The 21,064-nt window shown below is 43.3% G+C and overlaps 1 protein-coding gene across 1 annotated transcript in view; it reads right to left on the minus strand.

Annotated features, from left to right (window-relative positions):
* Positions 1 to 21,064, minus strand: part of kcnt1b (potassium sodium-activated channel subfamily T member 1b) — a 388,151-nt gene that overhangs the window by 108,007 nt on the left and 259,080 nt on the right. The window lies entirely within an intron of this gene.

Consider the following 21,064-nt stretch of genomic DNA (forward strand, 5'->3'; position numbering starts at 1 on the left):
TGTTCTGTAAGCAGTTGTACAGAGGCCTGAAGGCATCACCCGACTGGCCATTCATGATGTGCAAGATTAGATAGGGAGCTCTCACGCTGCCTCATCATGTTCAAAAACCAATCTTGTCCTGACCCAAAATCTGCATTTGGATTTTCCAGGGGCATTTAGACCATCAACAGCACTCTGGCTAAAATTAGTTAGTGTATCTGGTCAGCCATCAAACCTGGGTTTTTGTTTTGTATAAGTCCTTTATTGCCCCACTAAATTAACAAGCTAGTCTTTTTTAAAAATTCATTCATGGGATATGGGTGTTGCTAACAAGGCTAATGTTTATTGCCCATCCCCAAATGCCCTTGAGGAAACTGAACGGGTTGCTAAAACAGAAAGTGCTTGAAATACTCAGCAGGTCTGGCAGATCTGAGGAGAGACAGACTGAGTTAACGGGCAGAATCTTCTGCCCCCGCAGACGGTGAGGAAGGAGGTGGGAGGACCTGAAAATTAGGTGGGTTGGCTTTGGGACCAATACCCGACGCCCTCCTGCTTCCACCGGCAGTAAGCTCTGAGCAGGAAGGCCCAGGGTTGACCTTCCTGCCCCGCCTCTACTTGACACCCTTAAGTGGCCAATTAATGGCCACTTAAGGGCCTTGACCCACCTCCATTGCAATCTGAGCAGCACCAGATGGGCTTGCCAACGTGTGGCCTGCACGGCTGGCAAAACTGTGCGGGCTGTATGTCAGCCGGGGGGAGTGCCCCTTGATCTGCTCTAATCTGTGCATGATCAAGGACATGGACATGGGGTAGGGGGATGGCGACTGATGGACAAGGCCCCCTGCCCTTGCTGCTGAGCCCCATGGCCTCCCTCTCCCTGCGATCCCCACCCCACCTCACCAGACCACCAAACCCCCCACACAACGACACTTACCTTTCTCCCGGGTCGCTTCATGACCCTGGTGCTTCATGGGTATTGTACCAGTGGCAGCCCCGGCCTCCTCCGTGGTGACCCCAAGTGCAAGAGCTGCCACCCTCTGGTTGGCTGGCAGCTCTACTTTTTATTTTTCACAATACTTGAAACAAAAACAAAATCATATTTTTCTCCAGCCAGCTTTTGCTCAGATCTGCTCTTCCATTACCCTTCTCTGCAGGGGAGAGAGAGAGATTGGGAGAGACGTCTATCACTGGTAGTGTGCCAGTGCTGGTGAGTCCCTTTACAGGCCGAGCTTGGTCCTTCTCCAGTGTCTCCACTTGGAGCTGTACCTGATCTGGTTGTTGGTTTTCATGCGGATCCACTGCGGAATCAGCCAGGGCCGGCAGCTCTAGGCTGGCGGGATGTCATATCCTGGGGTCCTCTGTCGAGGGGAAGACCCGCCACAGTCCTCTTAAGTGACCAACGGGCAGAAGATACAGCAGGCCTTCCTCCTTAGTGTCGGTGCAGGTGCCTCGCCACTTTCTCAGGCTGCACCTGAGAAAACCTCCAAAAACAGAAGACTCCGCCCAACATTCTGAGTTCTATGACTAACTGGCTTTGAAGTTCTGGACCAGTTCTGAAGAAGAGTTATATCTGAAACAATAACTCTGTTACTCTATCCACTGATGCTGCCAGACCTGCTGAGTATTTCCAGCAGTTTCCGTTCTTATTTCAAATTGCCAGCATCCACATTATTTGAATGGCTTGCTCAGTCATTACAGAGCAGATCGGGAGTTACACATAGGCCAGACCAGCTAAACATGGCAGATTTCTCCTCTACAGAACATTGGTGAATATTGACAACAATCTGGTGGCTTTATTGTCACTATTACTGATACTAGCTTTTTCTTTCCAAATTTGCTTGAATTTAAGTTCCCCAGTTGCCATGCTGGGATTTGAACTCATACCCCTGGATCACTTGTCCAGTAACACTATGCTACCATGCCCATATAGTGCGCAGATAGCTGTAACAATACAACTATTGACTACTTCAAACATAAGATTGGCATGAGAGTTAGCACCCCTGAAGGTAAAAGTGTATTTCATCTTTCTGAATTTGGACACTCTGGGGCTGAATGCTTAGCTCCACTAACCAATCAAGTATGGCTAATATTGTTGGCTATGCTATAGATGTAAGGCAATTTTCTTTTTGCTAATCCCATCGTACAAAAACGGCACATTCAGCCAGTCAATTCATTGTGCCAATTATCAGGGAACATCATTGGAAAAAAAAACTAATTATTTCATCATTATCATATTCCTGTTTATGGGAGCTTGCTGTGCACAAATTTGCTGCCGCCTTTCCTAAATTACAACAGTGACTACACTTCAAGAGTATTTCATTGGCTGTAAAGGATGGTCCTGAGCTTGTGGTTATAAATTTCTTAATCACTAGACTACCGACTCTATTGATACACTTCTCCGGGTGTTCTCTAAGTGGGTAACCTACATGAGAGGTTGAATGACTAACAAACCAGCAGCATGGTTTATAGAACAAAAACAAAAATACCTGGAAAAACTCAGCAGGTCCGACAGCATCTGCGGAGAGGGACACAGTTGACGTTTCGAGTCCAGATGACCCTTCATCAGAACTAAGACATATAGAAATGAGATGAAATATAAGCTGGTAGAAGGGGGTGGGACAGGAGAGCTCGATAGGTGGCCAGTGATAGGTGGAGGTCAAGAAGAGATTGCCACAGATATCATAGACAAAAGGACAAAGGGGTGTTGGCGGTGGTGATATTTTCTAAAGGATGTGCTAATGGGGACGTTAATGGAAGCAAGCTAGTGGCAGATGGCCCTAGTGTGGATGGGGTGGGGGGGAAGGGATCGAAATGGACAAAAAGGTGGAGATGAAACAATAGATTGAAATCAATTTCAAAATAGGAGGGAAAAGAAAAAAATATAGTTGTAAAAAAATTATAAATTATTGGAAAAAGGGGGATCGGAAAGGGGGTGGGGATGGAGGAGAGAGTTCATGATCTAAAATTATTGAACTAAATATTCAGTCCGGAAGGCTATAAAGTTACTAGTTGGAAGATGAGGTGCTGTTCCTCCAGTTTGCGTTGAGCTTCACTGGAACAATGCAGTAGGTCAAGGACGGACATGTGGGCATGAGCGCAGGGTGGAGTGTTGAAATGGCAAGCGACAGGGAGGTCTGGGTCATGCTTGCGGACAGACTGAAGGTGTTCTGCAAAGTGGTCACCCAGTCTGTGTTTGGTCTCTCCAATGTAGAGCAGAGACTGGGTGACTGCTTTGCGGTACACCTTCGGTCTGTCCGCCAGCATTACCCAGACCTCCCTGTCACTTACCATTTCAACACTCCACCCTGCTCTCATGCCCACATGTCCGTCCTTGGCTTGCTGCATTGTTCCAGTGAAGCTCAATGCAAACTGGAGGAACAGCACCTCATCTTCCGACTAGGCACTTTACAGCCTTCCGGACTGAATATTTAGTTCAATAATTTTAGATCATGAACTCTCTCCTCCATCCCCACCCCCTTTCCGATCCCCCTTTTTCCAATAATTTATAATTTTTTTACAACTATATTTTTTTCTTTTCCCTCCTATTTTGAAATTGATTTCAATCTATTGTTTCATCTCCACCTTTTTGTCCATTTCGATCCCTTCCCCCCACCCCATCCACACTAGGGCCATCTGCCACTAGCTTGCTTCCATTAACGTCCCCATTAGCACATCCTTTAGAAAATATCACCACCGCCAACACCCCTTTGTCCTTTTGTCTATGATATCTGTGGCAATCTCTTCTTGACCTCCACCTATCACTGGCCACCTATCGAGCTCTCCTGTCCCACCCCCTTCTACCAGCTTATATTTCATCTCATTTCTATATGTCTTAGTTCTGATGAAGGGTCATCCGGACTCGAAACGTCAACTGTGTCCCTCTCCGCAGATGCTGTCGGACCTGCTGAGTTTTTCCAGGTATTTTTGTTTTTGTTCTAGATTTCCAACATCCGCAGTGTTTTGCTTTTATCTTAGCATGGTTTGTGGTGTGCCACTCCATTCTACCTAGCTGTTATGCTCTGCTTTTCCAATAACTATTTATAATGAAACTATGATGGACTTAAGATCAAAGGTTGAAGCAAGGAAAGGCAATGAGTCACTCTAACCAGTCCTAAGTATGATTATCCCATCATGCACTTTTCCACCTTGGCAATCTTCTGTACTTTTTTGACTGTAAGTTCATTATTTCCGATGAATAAATTAAGGGTAACATTTGCATCTTAACTCATTTTGAAGAAAATATTTTATCACTTCATTTTTGCATCTACAGTTTTTCTTGCAAGAATTTTACCTCGGTGTAACAATTTATTAATTACATTGTTAGCTTCTAGCAATACACTTCTTGCCATGGAGATTCCCTACAATCTTAACAATAAAGCACTTCCTGCTCCTAAACTCACGGTTCATAATGTGAGATTGAAGTGAAAGTGTTCTATTGAGTACACTTATTATAACTTTGTAAGAGTGCCCTTTGATTGACCAATAATAGGTCTGCCATCCTATAACCACATTTGTAAATATAGAAAGTTGAAAGCCCAATTAGGGGCTCTCAGAATCAGTATTATGACAATTATGGAAAATTTATAGCCAAGGCAAACCATTTAGAACAATATAAAAATACATTAAAGATTCTGAAATGAGTAGCAACCATACAATTACCAACACCTACAAATTTCCTGTGATGTTATAGTGCCATGTTAAAAAAACACACAGATCCCCGGCAATCTCACAGTAATTAGCAACATTCTGTTCTATAAAAGCTTTCTCAGAAACTGAAATGATGCACATTAGTTGGAAACTGACAGATGGTTCGACTCAAGGTAAATCTTTCTATTTGTATTTGCATAGTACTTCATCAAAATGTCCCTATGTCTCCAAGAGCTTTACAGTGTTTACAGGTAAACACAGCAACCATTCTGTGTCAGTCACATCACAGCAATGTGACTAATCCTTTCTTTTGCTGTTGTTGGTTGAGAGAGGAATGTTGGTTAGCGCGATTTGAAGAATAGTACCGTCAGATCTTTAACAGAGCGAGTTTAATAGGCAAAATAAACCCTGAGTTAACATCTCATCCGAAAGGAAAGCAGCTCGCAACAATACATCAAAACCCTCCATACTGCACTGGAGTCTCAGCTTTAATTAGATAGTGTGATTTCAATATCTATTAACCTGAAGGCAAACGTGCTACCATTTGAGCTAAGCTAACATCTTTTAATGACTGAGAAAGTGAGGCTAAATGCCATGGCTAGAGTCCAAGGCACTGTCAATGGTGAAAGAGAGAAAATTTAGTAAAGAAGAGAATAATGGAGCCAGTGATCTGTGAATTATAAGAGGAAGGAAAGACGGTTTCAAGAGGAAAATATGTTTCAAATTCTCCATTTTTTAGTCTGCCTATCAAAAACAGTGAATCAGATATCAACTAACCTATTAATTCTGCCAGGGCCACTCAGCTCCTGACCTCATTACAGCCTTGGTTCAAACATGGACAAAAGAACTGAACTCCAGAGGTGAGGTGAGAGTGACTGCCCTTGACATCAAGGCAGCATTTGACTGAGTGTGGCATCAAGGAGCCCTAGCAAAAATGAAGTCATTGGGAATCAGGTGGGAAACTCTCCACTGGCTGGAGTCATACCTAGCACAAAGGAAGATGGTTGTGGTTGTTGGAGGTCAATCATTTCAGTCCTGGGACATCACTGCAGGAGTTCCTCAGCGTAGTTTCCTAGGCCCAAACAACTTCACCTGCTTCAGCAATGACCTTCCTTCCATCCTAAGGTCAGAAGTGGGGAGTTCATGGAAGGTTGCACAATGTTCAGCACCATTTGTAGCTCCTCAGATACTGAAGCAGTCCATGTCCAAATGCAGAAAAACCTGGACAATATCCAGGCTTGGGCTAACAAGTGGCAAGTAACATTAATGCCACACAAGTTCCAGGCAATAACCATCTCCAATAAGAGAGAATTTAACCATCGCCACTTGATGATCAATGGCATTACCATTGCTTAAACCACCCAACATGAACATCCTGGGGGTTACCATTGACCATAAACTTAACTGGACTAGCCATATAAATACTGTGAATACAAGAGCAGGTCAGAGGCTGGAAGACAGCAGAGTTTGACTCACTTCCTGACTCCTGAAAGCCTGTCCACCATCTACAAGGCACAAGTCAGGAGTGCGATGGGATACTCCCCATTTGCCTGGATGAGTGCAGCTCCAACAACTCTCAAGAAGCTTGAGACCATCCAGGACAAAGCAGCCCACTTGATTGGCACCACATCCACAAACATTCACGCCCTCCACTACCGATGCACAGTGGCAGCAGTGTGTACCATCTACAAAATGCACTGCAGCACCAAGGCTCCTTCGGTGTGACCTTCTAAACCTGTGACCTCTGCTGCCTAGAAGAACAAGGGCAGCAGATGCATGGGAATACCGCCATCTACTAGTTCTCCTCCAAGCCACACACCATCCTGACTTGGATATATATCGCTGTTCCTTCACTGTCGCTGGGTCAAAATCCTGGAACTCCCTTCCTAACAGCACTGTGGGTGTGCCTACACCACATGGACTGCAGCAGTTCAAGAAGGCAGCTTACCACCATCTTCTCAAGGGCAATTAGGGATGGGCAATAAAAATGCTGACCTAGCCAGTGATGCCCACATCCTATGAAAAAGAATTTTTTAAAAAATCTTCCCAGAAGTATAGTCAGTCTTTTGGTCTAGATGACTCCAACAGCATATAGATGAAAGCTCAGTTCTATATGCCTCCAAGGTCAATGAAATTGACAGACATCGATGATAAAATATCATTGGGCAGACTTTAAAGAAAATGGATCTCTTGCAATGCACATTCAAAGGCATGTTGATCAATGCAGTCAATGATCTTTGGCCTCCCACTCCATGCCAAGACTATCATAATTGAAAAGATGTGACTAATGTTTCACCCTCTACAAAATTAAGGCTCACTGGAGCACTTAAGTAAGAAACCCAAGAGGTTCCACAGCTGCCTTGTCACTTTACCATTAAGACACAGAGAATGCCAGCAACAAGGCTTCAGATGAATTTTCTTTCAGATGAATTCCATTGTCATATCACTTCAATACGTGGAGCCAAAATTTGAGATTGAAGAACAAAATTTATACAAGAGACCTTGTGGTATAGAATCCTGGTATTGCAGTCCCCAAAGTAATTCTGCAGAATACAAAGGAACTCATAGGAAAAATTTCCTTCAGGAGGTGGGGGGGAAGTGTGGGAGTGGGCGCAGGCAGGCACGTCTCTATTGGGGGCACGCCGCTATTTTATGTGGGTGGGCCAATTAAGGCCCGCCCAGTGTGACGTCCATCAGGAATCGCTCTGTGCTCCCTGTGCGGGCGGAGCAGATTCCCTCAGCTGGGAGTGCGCTCGCAAAAGAGCGTACAGATCTCCCTGAAGCTAAGTGCTGCCTCAGGGAGATCTGCTCTGATTTAAAACTTTTATTAAACATGTTTAAAAATTTTCCCTGCCATGTCCCCTCATGTGACACTGTCACATGAGTTGGGACATGTCCATACGTTTTATTGAAACCTTTCTTGAAAATTTTAATACCCTCATGAAACCTCATCCCGCCCACGGATGAGGTTTCATGCTTTTTCCGAAGCCTGCCAGGGCTCCTGGCCTGCCCGCTAACATTAAGGTTGAACGGGCAGATCCATTAATGACCTCAATTAGTTTTTAAATGTCCTCAATAGGCTGTTGGCAGGTTGGCGGGTGCACAGCTGACTCGGCTGCGCCCCCCGCTGACCTGAAAATGGAAATGACGCTGGGTGACATCATGAGTTCCACCCAATGTCATCCCGCATCATTTTATGCATTGGCAAGCAGGCCCCGCCCCCACTCGCCGACTGGAAGATCCTCCCCCTGTGTCTCCAAGCCCAACCTGTACAGTTTACAAATGTGAAGTTTTATAAGACTGTTGTATTTCAGGATTGTCTGTATAATTTCGGGAAAAATGGAGCACTGAAGGGGGTCATGTGACCTGTTCTGAATTCTAGCCAACAACATGGGTGGCTTTGTTGTTAAAGTTTAAAAGAGGGCCCAGGTTGTTTTACTGGGAAGAAGGTGCAATTAATGATGAGGGCAGCTATGCTGTCGGTGAATAAACTGTTAGTCTCCATGTCCCAGGGAGGTTTTAGGAATGTCAGATTTCATAAATAGTTATAGCTTAAACTGTTTATTTAATTTCAAGATAGAATAGAGTTCAGGCTCTAAATGATAGTTAATTATCATTTCTACCTGGATACAAGGCCCATGTGATTTACATTACTATGGAGAGGGCTTTGAGAGGGGAAGAATCTGTAGGAAGCCATTGTAGGATCAGTTTACCAGTTTTCCTAAAAATGTCCCTGGACCTCATAGATATGGTCAATCTGCAAGAATCCGAGAGACAGAGAGACCAGAGGGATAGAGGTAGCAAGTCTCCACCCAGAATGCGGGTGAAAACTCACACTTGGATTGAAGAGACCAAGGTTGTGAGGGTTTAAATGAAGCTGGGAAATTCATCTAGATTTGTCTACAGGGAAGGATAACCCACATCATGAAAGCCAGTTTGGGGATTAGAAGTTATTCAGTTGAAAAAAGAAAATAAATGAAGTAAGCCCGCAGGAGCCAATAATCACTTTGGATTCTTTTGGGGTATATGTACACCTGGATAGTAGATTTTAGTTTAACTTGACCATTTCCAGGAAATTTTTTAATTCATATTCACTAATAAGTTAACATGGTCAAGACACTAACATTGAGCCAAAGAAATCATTTTGTATTCTGTACTTCATAGTCATTTACATGTATGAATTAATTACTGTTTGACAGTAACCAGTCAGCAACAGATGATTGAATAAGTACTGAGCCTGCAGGATTGATGGAAAAGTAATTAATCAAGCAGTTATTAAAGGCTGGATAATGTGCTAACGTTTGAAGTTTAAAGTATTAATTTGCTGCTGCAAGCACCATCTGTGGGAAAAGAGTGCCCTTGGTGTTACTGTCTTTGACCATCTGAGGCAGGTATAAGAGACTGAATGGAGATTTTTCCAAACTCAGATGAAAGAAGAATCATGGACAAAATGTTTAACTTGGTGGGTGGGCATGCGGCTGACCCGTCGAGCGTGAAATGACGTGCGCTGATGCTGGGCGAGCGTCCCAATGTCAACGCACAGTCGCGCAATGTTTTGGCCAACGGGCACATGTCTACCGACAATTAAAAGGCCTGTTAAGGCTATTAAATTGTCAATTAAGTTACATTTTTCGCTGCCCGTCCAACCTTACGGTTGGCGGGCGGGCGAAAAGGCCAAGTGGCCTTTGCGCTTTTTAGGAAACCTCATCCACAGGCGGGATGAGGTTTCCTAAAGCAAATAAAAATAAAATAAAAATTTTAAAACTTGATTAATAACGTGTCCCTGCTCATGTGACAGAGTAACATAAAGGCGACATGTTTTATTACATTTTTAATTTTGTTTCTTTTTCATAACTCTTTATCCCTCTGAGGCAGCTCTGTGTCTAAGGGAGATTATGGAATCAGCTACCAGCCTGACTGCAGGCAGCAGGCAGCTTCCTGACTACCCTCACCACGCCAGCCCGCCAAAGGCAGGATTCTGCCCCATGAAATCTCCCATTGTTCTTCTCCACGGAACAATGTGTGTAAATGTCCAATAATATTAACCCAGTAACAGCAATGACCAATCGGATAATTACAATGGAACTGATTCAAGATGAGGTAATGCTATTTCAAGGGTAAAAGTTGGTTTCAAGAACCATCTTGTTGCTTGCAAGTCCAACTATAGTCATGGAGGTACTAGACGCTCCCTGGGTAGGGTATGTGAGAAATCGTTGTTAGCAAGGGAACCTGAGGAACATTTATATTAAAACCTGGGGTGATTGCCCAAATAGAAGGTGTAAAAGTCAGTCATATAACGTGATAAATATACTCTTACCTTTTACCCCTTTTTCTAAAATAAACTTTGGTATTATTTGCTATTTCAGAGTTTTGTCTTTGCCTCATGGTTGAGTATCTCTCGAATCTAAAACAGTTTAAAGGGTTGATTTGGAACTGAGTAATTAGGTGCATGCAATTAAATTAAACTGGATCTGAATTTAAATTAAATACCCCTTTAAAATTGACGGGATTGAAGAGACCGAGGTTGTGAGAGTTTTAACAAAGATGGGAGATTCACATGGCTTTAGCTAAGTAGGAAAGGAAACTAAGGATCATTCTGACTGGTTCCAAGAGTGTCCACTTAAGGGACAGAGTAGGGTATAACTGTGGAGGGAGGTGATTGGTCACAGTAGAGAATAAACAAGGGAATTTCTCTGTAGTTTAGAGTATAAGTTGCCTACGAAATAGTGTTTAATTAACAAAAACAAAAATACCTGGAAAAACTCAGCATCTGTGGAGAGGGATACAGTTAACGTTTTGAATCCGAATGACTCTTCATCAGAACAAAGGAAAAATAGAAAAGAGGTGAAATATAAACTGGTTTAGGGGGAGGTGGGACAAGTAGAGCTGGACAGAGGGCCAGTGATAGGTGGAGATTGCCAAAAGATGTCATAGACAAAAGGACAAAGAGGTGTTGACGGTGGTGATATTAGCTAAGAAATGTGCTAATGGAGACATTAAGGGTAGAAAGCAGGACGAGCAAGGTACAGATAGCCCTAGTGGGGGTGGGGTGGGGTGGGGGGGAAGGGATCGAAATAGGTTAAAGGGTAGAGATAAAACAATGGATGGAAATACATTTAAAAATAATGGAAATAGGTGGGAAAAGAAAAATATATATAAATTATTGGAAAAAAGGGGGATCAGAATGGGGGTGGGGATGGAGGAGCGAGTTCATGATCGAAAGTTATTGAACTCAGTATTCAGTCCGGAAGGCTGTAAAATGCCTAGTTGGAAGATGAGGTGCTGTTACTCCAGTTTGCGTTGAGCTTCACTGGAACAATGCAGCATAGCCTATTTCGATACCTTCCCCCCACCCCCACCAAAAACCCAGTTGGGCTATTTGTCCCTCGCTCGTCCTGCTTTCCACCCTTAATGTCTCCATTAGCACATTTCTTAGCTAATATCACCACCTTCAACACCTCTTTGTCCTTTTGTCTATGACATCTTTTGGCAATCTCCACCTATCACTGGTCCTCTATGCAGCTCTCTACCTGTCCCACCCCCTCCCTTAAACCAGCTTATATTTCACCTCTTTTCTATTTTTCCTTAGTTCTGATGAAGAGTCATTCGGACTCAAAAAGTTAACTGTATTCCTCTCTGCAGATGCTGTCAGACCTGCTGAGTTTTTCCAGGTATTTTTGTTTTTGTTCTAGATTTCCAGCATCCGCAGTATTTTCCTTTTTTCTTAGTGTTTAATTCACATTACTTTTAGTTTGTTTGTTACTGTAAAAGTCTTAAAACCTGAAATCTTGTTGTGCAATTCCTTTAAGTTGGTGGCTGGGAAATTGAATTTCTTTTTAAAAGATTTCAGTCTCTATGGGGGTCTTAACTACAGGAGATGGTACTCACTATTATCTTTTGTTGCAAAATTCATTAAATACACTTTTACAAATGTAATTTCTGCAGTGAGTAGAGCTTGAACAAATACGGTCCAATGTATTAATACAGCTATGCTCTTCCATTAGAATAAGTGACCCGCAGTTGGTTCAGAGTTCTAACTGGTTTGATTTACAGCAAAATGATAGACTTTTATTGATTTAAAAAGTTTAATTCTACATTAACTCTGCCTACATTTATTCCTTTAACATTTTGTGTCAATCAGTAATTTATGAATGCAGTTTTTGTGCTCACATTCCTGCCATTATATCTTGGCTCCAAATTCAATGTTGATGTACAGCTGTTGGCCAACTGAACAATGGAGCTACATTGTTTGACCACACTTCCAAGGGTGGGTGGATCCAGAGCTGCAAGTGATTGACAGCTCAGAGAGACAAATGCTGGACCACACAGTCTTTATGTGTTGCTCCTTGCTTTCTCTCTCTCTTTCTCTCCTCTGACAGGAGTGTGGGTGAACAGGCATGAGCAGCCTGTGCCAGAAACCAACTCGCTTTGGGACCGCTTAGCTTGAAGGTGAATCTATATCTGTGATGTCAGTAAAGTTTAATTTTTATGGGCTCAGGAAACAAGAATGTGAAGAGTCAGACAGACTCGAAACGTTAACTGTGCTCCTCTCCGCAGATACTGTCAGACCTGCTGAGCTTTTCCAGGTATTTTTGTTTTTGTTTCGGATTTCCAGCCTCCGCAGTTTTTTGCTTTTATGAAAGTTGATTGATACAGTTACACAAAATGTGCTCTGCTCACTCGTGTAAAAGCAATTTCTTTGCCACCACGCCGTGTCTCAAGAGAACGCTTTTCAATCTGCATCTCGCAAGACAACAATTGTTAGCTCAAATAACAATACACACACAATACTTCAGTAAACGGTTTACAAAACAAGGTCCTATCATTTTTTTAAAAATAGTGGATGGTTTTAGGATTGTGAGGTCTGCTTTGCAGAAGTGCCCAGTGACTATGACTGTATGTGGGTGGTCACAGCATTGGCAACTGCAAAAATATGAACCTGTTAATAATGAATCATTGGATGATTTTGCTACATCTAAAATAGCTTTGCTCACTGTGACATACATGGGAAAATATTCTGTTTCTCAGCACAAATGTCCCTCATCTTAATGAGAACAAATGCTTGAGAATTTAGAAAAACCAGCTCAGCCTCGACTGCAGGGTTTGAGTATCTTCAGTCTATGAGCGCCAAGAGGTCAGTTTTATTTATTTAATGCAGGTATGTGCATTCGGTTTTTAGTTTAGAAGTTTAGGGGCAGAATATTAAGCTCAGTGGGCAGACACGCGCCCCACCCGGCCCGAGTGCAAAATGAAACGCGATGATGTTGGGCGAGCGTCATGATGTCATCGCTTAGTCCCGTGATATTAGGTTCAGCCGGTGCGCACCAGAGTTTGCAGCGCGACCGCTGACAATTAAAAGGCCTATTAAGGCCATTAAAAAGGTAATTTATTTCAAATTTATTCTGCCCGTCCAACCTAAAGGTTGGCGGGCAGGCTAAAAGGCCAAGCGGCTTTTGCATTTTTTAGAAAACCTCATCCACAGGCGGGATGAGATTTCCTAAAGCAAAAAAAAAAATGAAAATTTCAAACTTGAATTAAAAACATGTCCCTGCTCATGTGACGGAGCCATGACCCCACAGAACACCTTCGGTCTGTCCGCAAGCATGACCCAGACCTCCCTGTCGCCTGCCATTTCAACACTCCACCCTACTCTCATGCCCACATGTCCGTCCTTGGCTTGCTGCATTGTTCCAGTGAAGCTCAACGCAAACTGGAGGAACAGCACCTCATCTTCCGACTAGGCACTTTACAGCCTTTCAGATTGAATATTAAGTTCAACAATTTTAGATCATGAACTCTCTCCTCCATCCCCACCCCCTTTCCGCTCCCCCTTTTCCAATAATTTATATTTTTTAAATATTTTTCTTTTCCCACCTATTTCCATTATTTTTAAATGTATTTCCATCCATTGTTTCATCTCCACCTTTTAGTCTATTTCATTCCCTTCCCCCCACCCCACCCCCACGAAGACCATTTTTTACTTGCTTGTCCTGTTTTCTACCCTTATTGTCACCATTAGCACATTTCTTAGCTAATATCACCATCATCAGCACCCCCTTGTCCTTTTGTCTATGTCATCTTTGGCAACCTCCTTTGCTTCCAACTATCACTGGCCCTCTGTCCAGTTCTACCTGTCCCACGCCCTTCAACCAGCTTAGATTTCACCTCATTTCTATTTTTTCTCAGTTCTGATGAAGAGTCTTACGGACTCGAAACGTTAACTGTTCCTCTCTGCAGATGCTGTCAGACCTGTGAGTTTTTCCAAGTATTTTTGTTTTTGTTTCAGGTTTCCAGCATCTGCAGTATTTTGCTTTCATCTTACTCCCCTTCCTTGCTACCATACTCGACTTCAAGGATATCACAAGGTTACTGGCACTCTAATGAAAGAAAATAATTTACAACTTAGCACTCAACCCCCCCCGCCCCCAATGCTACAAAGGGATTATATTTTGATTGTGAGGCACCTGAATTTTTTTTTTAAATATTTAAAATAAATAGTCTTCCTCTTCAACCTGAAGGTAGCTGTCCCTTCTGCTGTTGCTAAGGAGCTCAAGAACAGCACAACCATATCCAAACCATTCCAAGAGGTGACCTCCACCCGCACCCCCCCCCTCCCCCACATACACTGGACAGAAATCCTGTTGGGATCCCACTATAAATATCATAGTATCAGTGGAGATCAAGCTGGGCAGAAGCAAATCCCATAAAGATACAGGGTTTACATCAGAGTGCAAAAACTATGGCTTTGAAGAGCTCTCTTGGCACAAAGTGATCACCAGAGTGTTAGGAGAGAAGAAGACAGAGAAAACAAGGGAAGGGAAGAGAAGAGAGTCAACAGAAACAGACCTATCGGCACTGAACCTAGGAGTGAATTCCAATGTCACAGTTGAACAACGTGACAGACCAAAACCTCAAAAGTTCCAGTATCAAATAACATTATAACATAAGAAATAGGAGTACACCATTTGGCTCCTCGAGCCTGCTCCACCATTCTGTAAGACCATGGCTGGTCTTCTTGTGTTTCGATTTCCACATTCCCATCTAACCCTGATAACCTTTGATTCCCTTGCCTAACAAGAATCCATCTACCACTGCCTTAAAAATATTCAATGACCCTGCCTCCATCACCTTCTGAGGCAGAGAGTTCTAAAGTCGCACAACCCTCAGAGAAAAAATTTCTCCTCATCTCTGTCTTAAAAGGGCAACCCCTAATTTTAAAACAGTGCCCCTTAGTTCTGGACTCAGAAACATCCTTTTGAAGTCTACCTTGTTGAGGCCGTTCAGGATCTTATATACTTAAATTAAATCACTTCTCACTCTTCTAAACTCCAGTGGAAACAAGCCAAGTCTGTCCAACCTTTCTCATAAGACAGCCCACTCATTCCAGATATCAATCTAGTAAACCTCCTCTGAACCGCCTCCGATGCATTTACATCCTTCCTTAAATAAGGAAACCAAAACTGCACACAGTATTCGAGGTGCGGTGTCACCAATGCCCTGTATAACTGAAGCATAACATCCTTACTTTTATGTAATGTCTCATAATAAAGGATAGCATTCCATTAGCCTTCTTAATTACTTGCTGTACCTGCATACTAACTTCTTGTGAGTCATGTACTAGAAAATTTCAGCGTCTATCCTCGCCAGTTTCTCTTTTGTGCTTTCTCAGATGCTAGAGAACATGATTGATGCTGGTAATTAATGTGTGCAAAGCAAGCATAATCCTCCCTGGATGAACAAAGTCATTTCACTTCCAATTAACTGCAATGTGCTTTTTAATTGTCCTGTTGGGATACTACCTGCTCAAACCTAATCATATAGCAATGAACAATGCGACATGAATAATGTAACCTGTGGGTGGTTAACCCAGCCCACCAGCAAATCTCTCAGTTTGAGGTGATAATTCTGTTTGGATGACTGGATGAGTGTCAGAGGATGTTGGGCAGAGGAAGGGGTTAATTTACGGCTATAGTTACATGGCATACCTCTAGGCTTTTTGATAAACATATAATAAGTCAATTTTACAATTATTTTGCTTCCAGCTGGAAGTCTAACCTATTGGGAGTGCATGTCAGTAAATAGTGGATGATTTTCCATCTGTTAATTGGAGAATGTGCTCATAGTTCCCAAAGTGTGCTCCTGGGTGAGGGTCAAGGCTTCCTCACAGTTTTGCACTTACATTAAGCTGGCCCTGTGAAGCCATGGGACCCTCACTGGCAGTTTTATTTTAAACATATGAGTGCCTTAATTAGAAGGGGGATCTTGTGGCACAGTGGGTTGCTTCCCTACCTCTGGGCCAGAAGCTCCAGGCTCAAGTCCCTCTCCAGGATTTGATGGCCATGGAGGGTTTGTTCAAAACCTGGCCAAACAGGTGGATTATCAGCCTGTAAATCCTTCCAAAAACCTGGTGGCAGACAGTAAGAGTGGGACGGTTTCCTGGTTAACCATACTGCAGAGGGCAATGGCAAGCGACTGCAGCACTTTGCCAAGCATAGTCGTGGACCAATCCAATGGAAGCCCGTGGTCGCCAAGGCCCTCTTAGGGCTTGGGGCCTGGGGGAGGAGGAGGCCTTACTCAGAGAGCTCTGAGATTGTGGAGCTCACAACCACATCGAGTGGGTTGAGGCAAATAGCACAGGTGCAATTAAGGCGAAGCTGGATAGACACATCAGGACGAAAGGAATAGAGGATATGCTGATAGGGTGAGTTGAAGAATGGGAGGAGGTCCCTGTGAAGTACTGACACAGACTGGCTGGACTCTGATAAAGAAGTTTCACTGTCCCATATCGAGACAGATTTACAGACAATACATTGAGGCTATCTTTAATGCAACACCGTATCCGTTAACATCCCCATTAAGAACAGATACATTTTCTCAACTTTTACATTCAGAAGTATTGATTAAACTAAATGATATTTTTTGGAGAAGTTCCTGACAAATTCCCTCAAGTCATGATTCCTATGATGGGATGTGTCACATTGGCTGTCGTACTGAGGTTAAGTCTAAACTGGCTAATTATTTAAACAACATTATTTCCAGAAGCTAACATTAATCAGCAAGGTAAAAGCAAAATACTGTGGATGCTGGAATTCTGAAACAAAAACAAAAATAGCTGGAAAAACTCAGCACAGTTGACGTTTCGAGTCAGCATGGCTCTTCATCAGAACTAAGGAAATAGAGAAATGAGGTGAAGTATCAGCTGATTTAAGGGGGGGTGGGACAGGTAGAGCTGGATAGAGGGCCAGTGATAGGTGGAGGCAAAGAAGAGATTGCCAAAGATGTCATAGACAAAAGGACAAAGGGGTATTAACGGTGGTGATATTATCTAAGGAATGTGCTAATGGTGACATTAAGGCTAGAAAGCAGGACAAGCAAGGGACAGATGGCCCTAGCCGGGGGGGGGGGGAAGGGATCGAAATGGGCTAAAAGGTGGAGATAAAACAATAGATCGAAATAAATTTTAAAATAGGTGGGAAAAGAAAAATATATTTTTTTTAAATTCTAAATTATTGGAAAAAGGGGAATTGGAAAGGGGGTAGAGATGGAAGAAAGAGTTCATGATCTGAAGTTGTTGAACTCAATATTAAGTCCAGAAGGCTGTAAAGTGCCTAGTCAGAAGATGAGGTGCTGTTCCTCCAATTTGTGCTGAGCTTCACTGGAACAATGTAGCAAGCCAAGGACGGACATGTGGGCATGAGAGTAGGGTGGAGTGTTGAAATGGCAAGCGACAGGGAGGTCTGGGTCATGCTTGCGGACAGACCAAAGGTGTTAATCAGCAAGGTATTGGCTCCTCCTGGGCTAAATTATATTGCACAAATCCCAATTTTGCTGACATTCTTCTTATCCCTTTCCACAAATGGCATCATGGTTAAATAGATAGGGTTTTTTTTTCTTATTTATTCATGGAATGTGGGCACACTGGCAATGCCAGCATTTATTGCCCATCCTCATTTCTCTTGAGAGAGTGGTGGTGAGCTGCCTTCTTGAACTGCTGCAGTCCATGTAATGCAGGGCAGGGCATACTCACAGTGCTGTAAAGGAGGTGACCCAGTGACAGTGAAGGAACAGAGATATATTTCCAAGTCACGATCATGTGTGGCTTGGAGGGGGACTTGCAGGGGGTGGTGTTTTCCTATACCTGTTGCCCTTGTCCTTCTGGATGGCAGAGGTTACAGGTGTGGAAGGTGATATTGAAGGAAGATTGACGGATTGCGGCAGTGCATCTTGTAGGTGGCACATACTGCTGCCACCATGCGCCAGTGGCGGAGGGAATGAATGCTTAAAATGATGGATGTGGTGCCAATCAAGTGGGCTGCTTTGTCCTGGATGGTGTCGAGCTTCTTGAGTATTGTGGGAGCTGCACTCATCCAGGCAAGTGGAGAGCATTCCATCACACTCCTGACTTGTGCCCTGTAGACTGGCACTTGTGTGACGCAAATGTTACTTGCCACTAATGAACCCAAGCCTGAATCTTGTCCAAGTCTTGCTGCAAGTGGGCATGGAGTGCTACAGTATCTGAGGAGTTACAGATAGAAACAGAAATGTAGCAAATAGAAACAGAAGTAGGTCATTCAGCTCTTTGGGCCTGCTCTGCCATTCAATATACATTCAATATTCAATAGCCATTCAGAGGATCATGGCTAATCTTCTATCTCAGCACCATACTCCCGCTTTCTTCCCATAACCCTTGATGCTTTTAGAGTCTAGAAATCTATCTATTTCCTTCTTAAACATATTGAGCGACTTGGCCTCCACAGTCCTCTGTGGTAGAGAATTCCACAGGTTCACCACCCTCTGAGTGAAGAGGTTTCTCCTCATCTCAGTCCTAAATGGTTTACCCCAACTTCTGAGACAGGCTTTGGGAGTAAGGAGTGAGTTATTCACCACAGAATTCCCAGCCTCTGACCTGTTCTTATAGCCACAGTGTTTATGTGGCTGATCCAGTTCAGTTTCTGGTCAATGGTAACCCCCAGGATGTTGATGATGGGGGATTCAGTGATGGTAATGCCATTGAATGTTGAGCGGGCTGGTTCTCTCTTGTTGAAGATGGTCATTGCCTGGCATTTAAGTGGCAAGTAACATTCCTGCCACACATCAGCCAAGCCTGAATGTTGTCCAGGTCTAGCTGCATGTGGGCAAGGACTGGACCAGAAACAAAATCTTATGGTTTCCCAACAACAAACTCCATCATTATCATTGTTCTTCATCCTTCATCACATACAAAGGCACACAATGACAGCTACCAATTCCAAGGCAAACCTAGAACTGATTAAAACCAATCACATAGATACAGTTAATATTAGCAAAATGATGGAAGGTGTCATCGACAGTGCTATCAAGCAGCACTTACTCATCAATATCTGCTCGCTCATGCTCAGTTTGTGTTCCGCCAGTACCACTCAGCTTCAGACATCATTACAGTCTTAGTCTAAACATGGGCCAAAGAGGTGAGGGAAGAGTGGCTGCTGTTGACATCAAGGCAGCATTTGACCAAGTGTGACATCAAGGAGTCATAGCGAAATTGAAATCAATAGGAATGAGGGGGAAAACCCTACATGCTAACACAAAGGAAGACAGTTGTGGCTGTTACCTGCATCCCACGATATCAGGGTAGTGTCCTAGGCCCAACCATCTTTAGCTCTGCCACTGACCTTCCCTCCATCATAAGATCAGAAGTGGGAATGTTTTCTGATGATTGCACAATGTTCAGTATCATTGCAACATATAAAATTCTGACAGGGATGGACAGACTGGATGCATGGATGATGTTTCCTCTGGCTGAGAGGTCTGGAACAAGGGGTCACAGTCTCATAAATTGGGGTAAACCATTTAGGACTGAGATGAGGAGAAACTTCTTCACTCAGAGGGTGGTGAACCTGTGGAATTCTCTACCACAGAGGACTGTGGAGGCCAAGTCACTCAATATATTTAAGAAGGAAATAGATAGATTTCTAGACTCTAAAAGCATCAAGGGTTATGGGGAGAAAGCGGGAGTATGGTGTTGAGATAGAGGATCAGCCATGATCCTCTGAATGGCTATTGAATATTGAACGTATATTGAATGGCAGAGCAGGCTCGAAGAGCTGAATGACCTACTCGTGCTTCTATTTTCTACGTTTCTGTTTCTATCTGTAACTCCTCAGATACTGTAGCACTCCATGCCCACTTGCAGCAAGACCTGGACAAGGTTCAGGCTTGGGTTCATAAGTGGCAAGTAGGCAAGTAACATTTGCACCACACAAGTGCCAGGCAATAATCATCTCCATGAGAGATTCTAAGTGTACACCCACTCACTTGATGCCTAACAGCATTACCATCACAATTCCCCCGGTAATATTCATATTATTGATGGAGGATAAAATTTGGGTAAAATGGATATGTTACTGCAGAAAGATAAATATTAGTGTTAGCCATGGTTCAATTGGTAGCACTCTTGGCTCTGGGTCACAAAGTTGCAAGTTCAAGTCCCACTCCAAAGCTTAAGCATAAAAATCTAGGCTGGTGCTCCAGTATTGAGGGAATGCTACACTGTCAGAGGTGCTGTCATTCAGATGAGACATTAAACTGAGGCCATGTCTGCTCCCTCAGGTGGAAGTAAAAGATCCCATGGCACTATTTCAAAGTAGAGCAGGTCCCAGTGTTCTGGCCATTATTTATCTTTAAATCAACATCATGAAAAAATAATATCTGAAGAGCACCACATTGTTGTTTTTGGGAGCTTGCTATGTGCAAACTGGTTGCTGCATGTCCTTATGTTACAACAGATCTTCAAAATTAACTTAGGGCTGCAAAATATTTTGGTATATCCTGAGGTTGTGAAAGGTGCTATATAAATGCAAGACTTTTTTTTGGAATGAGATGGTTCACAGTGTAATTTGAAGTGATACAGACTAAATGATAAAAGTGAGTACCGGAGGCAATGGCATAGTGGTATTGTCACTGGACTAGTATTCCAGAGACCCTGATTCGAAATTTGAATTCAGTAAAAATCTGGAAATTAAAGTTTGATGACGACCACGAAGCCATTGCCAATTGTTGTAAAAAACCCATCTGGTTCTAATGCCCTTTAGGGTAGGAAATCTACTGTCCTTACCTGGCCTGGCCTACATGTGACTCCAGACCTGCAGCAATGTGATTCGACTCTTAAATGCCCCCTGAACAAGGGCAATTAGGGATGGGCAACAAACGCTGGCCTAGCCACCCGCGTCCCATGAATGAATAAAAAAAGCCCAGATTTTGCTGAAACAAATGATTGATGCATGTCACCATTAACATGCAAATTAACCAGCATCTCGGGGAGGAGATACTCCGAAATGTTTGGGCCATTTGTGCAACTCCATGGTTAGCTTCTCAGAAATGGCATCTTGCCCTTAAATTTCATGAAGTTGCTGTATTTGCATATTACCTGCCAATTAAACGCACCACAGAAAATTAAGTC

This window comes from Carcharodon carcharias, chromosome 8, assembly GCF_017639515.1.
Source record: "Carcharodon carcharias isolate sCarCar2 chromosome 8, sCarCar2.pri, whole genome shotgun sequence".
NCBI classification, from domain to species: domain Eukaryota; kingdom Metazoa; phylum Chordata; class Chondrichthyes; order Lamniformes; family Lamnidae; genus Carcharodon; species Carcharodon carcharias.